Here is a 4,432-nt window from a genome sequence, read left to right as displayed (position 1 = left end):
TCTAAAACCCTGGGAGACCATGACTGTGGGGATTATGGTGGGGTAGAGAACTAACTCATTGGTTCTTACCCATGTTTTCAGTTTAGTTACAATGCTGTTTGACTTTACAGCTGAGGCATCAGAACAGTTGCTGATGCACCATATCTACCTCAGAGTACTTAACTGACCTCTCTAGAGCTCATGCTGTCAGCTAAGAAACTCCTTAAGAAATGGACAGAGTGCAAAATAGATTCTCTCCAGAATCTAGGTTTTAAAGGCCAAAAATACGCAAAACTCTACTTACTACTGGCATACAAACACACATTCCTCTGTTGGAGGCACTGCCCTGACAAGGCATCACTACACAGAATCAGTGGCCATTTCAACTCAGGAGTAGCACAGCAACAGCACCTGGGAATCTGAGCCCTGATCAAGTATTTCCACCCCATTGCAGACCTGCTTTTCTACCACACTTAAATGGCCACTCCACAACATGTTGTGGTAAGTTAGTTCACTAAACTCTACCCAGGCCACCCATACAAAAAAACCTCTACTTCACTGCTGGAAGGAAACATATGTATAGGGGCTTAAAAACAGTCCAACCCTCATTCACAGATTAGTTGCACAAACTATATGTAGCTATCAATCATTGTGCTTAATTGATTATGTCCTCCCATCATTAAGTTGATTTTCCAAATAAGGTACAAATCCAAAAACAGTCCTAAAATGAAAGGGGGCAGGGAGGAGAAATTTGGAAGCTAGCCAGTGATTTTAAGTGGGAAAGTTCCTACAAGATCACTCCCTACCAGCCAGGAATTCATTGTTCAACAATTTTTCTCAAATATTTACTAAATATAAGTCACTACTATAAACAATGAGAAACTGAGCTCTATCAGCCAGTGTTTTCTTCTTGCTTCTGTAGAAAAGTTCAACAGCATAACTAACCTTGGCCTTGCTCCAACACAGGTCCCCAGGGCAGAGCATCCTCCCCTAGCTCAGCTGCAGGCAAAATGCCTCAGTTAGTCCTTCCTTTACAGACTGCTGCAGCTAACGCTCCCTCGTAAGTCTTTTACACACTTAACTACTGTAATAGATAAACAGGTGGTAATTTACCCTGTTTCACTCTTCAGTTAATACCACTTAAGCAGGTTTGGCAGTGTACTTCCTTCAGCAGCATTTTATTTATCTATTAACTTTTAAAGGATGAAGCTATCATCTCCTTTGGGATACTTTCCTTACTCTATTGAAATATCCTATGATTTCAGAATTGAGCTACCAATACCACAACAATGCTCAGAGAGGGTTTGAAATTCTGCTCTGGTCTTTTCTTTCTGCCTGAAGACACACACAGTTCCAGCATTCCCAGGCTAGAAGGACATGGCTTTTGAGCAACAGCTCCTTCCCAACTGATTCATAAGGAAGGTATCAAGAGTGGCACAAAGCAAGCCCTACTGTTAGAGCGGGGAGAGCAAAAGTCTGACAGGAGCCAAGCGTGACCACTGAAAGAGACTTGGGAGAACCACGCCAAAAATCAGCGTATTAACACCACCACTGTTTATACAGTGAGATTTGTAGGTGCCATACAAATTCAAGTCCTAGGAATAAGAAGTTGCCTGCTGAATCTCATCGCATATATCATCCTAAAGAAATACTGCATGCTTCAGTCAAGCAATGAGAGTGTGAAAGGGGGAATAAAGAATCAGTACTAGAAGGTAACATCTCAAATACTGTCATTTTACCACAAGCAGCTCAGTGGCTCTGAGTTACTCTGAAGTCAATAGGACACAATGCAGAACTACCTTAAACTCTCAAATAGTGGCAGGTTAAGCTTTATGCATTTCTGCCAATCAGGCTTGTTACTGCTGCTCCCAGGGCAATCCTAGACTATCACTGCTGGCAGTGAAAGTACCTCAGAGAACTGAAGCTTTGAGAAACCTTGTTTTCAGATTGACAGCGTACGCTTCCTGTAACCTCAGTGAGAGAGACTGATAGGCATTTGCTTACTGCAGGAATTACAGGAGCTGTAGAATAAGAGAAACTCCTATTCTACACAACATGCACACCAGCTGTGTAGTAGCTCCTACTTGCAGACAATATTTGATCTTACAGCACATCTCAGGTGCACATTCAAGACAGTCCTTAATGTCCAGTTAATCATCATTCACTGCAAAAGAGCAAAGCCTCAAGTTTTACCTGTATGCTGTTCAGTTAAAGAGTTCCTCTTGCTTCAAAAGCAAAATCCACTCAAACTCAAGATTGAAGCATCACCTCTGTTTAAACAAGTAAACCTGGAGTTGTAGTGCTACAATTTACAGTCCTCAAATTTGGGAGGTGTCATCGCTTTTTAAATCAATGTAAAGCGACCACTGTATCTCTGAGCTGACAATCATTTTGACAGAACACACACTATTGCCAGTTGATGTTATGTATGACCATTCATCTGACTGTCTCCCGAGTATAATGTAAAATTACGGCATGCATGTGCACATCTAATGAAGATCCTTGCACAAAGACACTAAAAAGACAGCCTTACTGTAAGATACCAATAAGTCTCTGGCTAAATATGAATTCATACGCATCAGTGAACAGGATGCCAGGGTTCGGCACAGAGGTGTACACAAAGTGACTCCTTTTCTGAGCTCACAGCCCAGGTATAGAGTTAGCAGATGGCTAGACAAGAAAATAAAAGCAGTGTTTATTAACAGATTTCTGGCAGCTACAGTAGCATCTCATGAACTAGCAGAAGCTTAAGCTCCATATCAAAGGCTTTAAAGAGGACTTCAGAAAAAGCTACTGTCATTTTCTTACAGGAGAAGGCACAAAAGTACTCGAGAGCAACTAGATAGCTGAATCCAAAGAGATAAGTAGGGAGGCAACAAGCAATGGGGTGACAGATAGCATGTACCAAGAGCTAGAGGGAGGGTCTAGTGGAACCATTACACTGCCCATCCCACCCACCAAGAGCGCTCTCAGAGGCAATATGGATAAGCTTTTGTTTACTTATGAAGTGGACCTGAGTGAAGCATTTCAGAAAAATACTTTTTCCTCACCCCCTCAAGTCAGGTCCTTCATCCATTGCTCCACACTCTGACCCCCATCTCCCCAAGGCCGTGCAAGTTACTGCTTTCTTGTTCCTCCTCATTTTTGCACACTTATGGTCTTTACCCTGACAACCATCCCAAAGTATTAAGCCTACTTCCTGCTGCTCTAGACTCAAACATTAATCCAACAACTTTTACCCATGCCTGCATGTAACCTAGTATCCTCTGGTATTGGTGGTACACAACTCTTACAGAAATTACAAAAGCAAGTTGGGTTCATCTCTTTATAAGCTGTTCAATCAATTTGTAGCTAGTAATTGCAGTAAATCTAATTCAGAACTTCACATAGATGCAACACTTCCATAAGAAAAAGCACTCAGCTTCTGAGCAGATGACCACACTTTGACAAGCAGCCTTGCTTAATAAGCCTTCAATTTTCAGCTGACTCCCCAATACCATCAGTTCTTAATTAGAAAAGTGTTGCTGCAGATAGGTACTTTGTTTGAAAGGACAAAATGAGCCCCTCCACCTAGATATCATAAGGAATCAAGTGGGGAGAACTACAACTCCAGCTTATTACTCCTGTTCATGCGGGATCCCTCATTGGTCATGTGCTTTCTTTAGCCAGAGAATCAGAGAACAACTTGTATTAGGGAAGAATCTTTGAGAACTATGGATGCCTGAAACAGGACTTGCATCAACTGCAGGTTGATTCTGCAGAGCAGGACCCTGAACCAGATTCTTCAGATCCTCAAGGATCTCGGTGGGGAAAGTTTCACCACCTGAAGAAATCTTTGATATCTAATGCCCACCAGAACTGGGTCACCAAGGCTTAAAAACAAGCCTAAGAGGCTGGTCAGCTGAATATGAAACAGGGGTATTTCAGCACACAAATTCAGGAGTTGAGGAGTTGCTGTAAGGATTTATTGTCAGCTCAACTGCAGCATCCTCTCAGCTGATGCATGCCAGGAGATCAGCATCTGCTACATCCTAATCTTCCACAAGCGGTTTTAAAATTCTACCACTGTCTGAGAGTTGCACTTCAGGAGTTGAAATCTCTAACTTCCAGTCTGAAAAGCACAGCCTTCATTTCCTTTGTAACTTGGGGCATTTTAGCTCAGTTTGCCGACTCACATTTCCTCCAGGGAGGAAAAGAGGAAGCTTCTGCCTTGCAGAAAGGAGTAGAACTGGAAAGATGCAAGTGTTTTTCAAACCCAATTACCTCAGTTAGATTAGTTTTGAATGGGGATAATTGACAGCCTCCAAGCAAAACAAAAGCAGCCTAGGAGTTCTGCAGATCTCACCAGAGCCCAAATGTGACAAACGGACTCCCAGCAGCAAGTGACCAGTCGGCTGCAGCACAGACTCCGCTTTGCCCCAAGAAGAGCCGCCGCCCGCAGCGACTCCGGCAG

The sequence above is a fragment of the Egretta garzetta genome, unplaced genomic scaffold (assembly GCF_000687185.1).
Source record: "Egretta garzetta isolate BGI_Z169 unplaced genomic scaffold, ASM68718v1 scaffold108, whole genome shotgun sequence".
NCBI classification, from domain to species: domain Eukaryota; kingdom Metazoa; phylum Chordata; class Aves; order Pelecaniformes; family Ardeidae; genus Egretta; species Egretta garzetta.
This window is presented reverse-complemented; position numbering follows the sequence as displayed.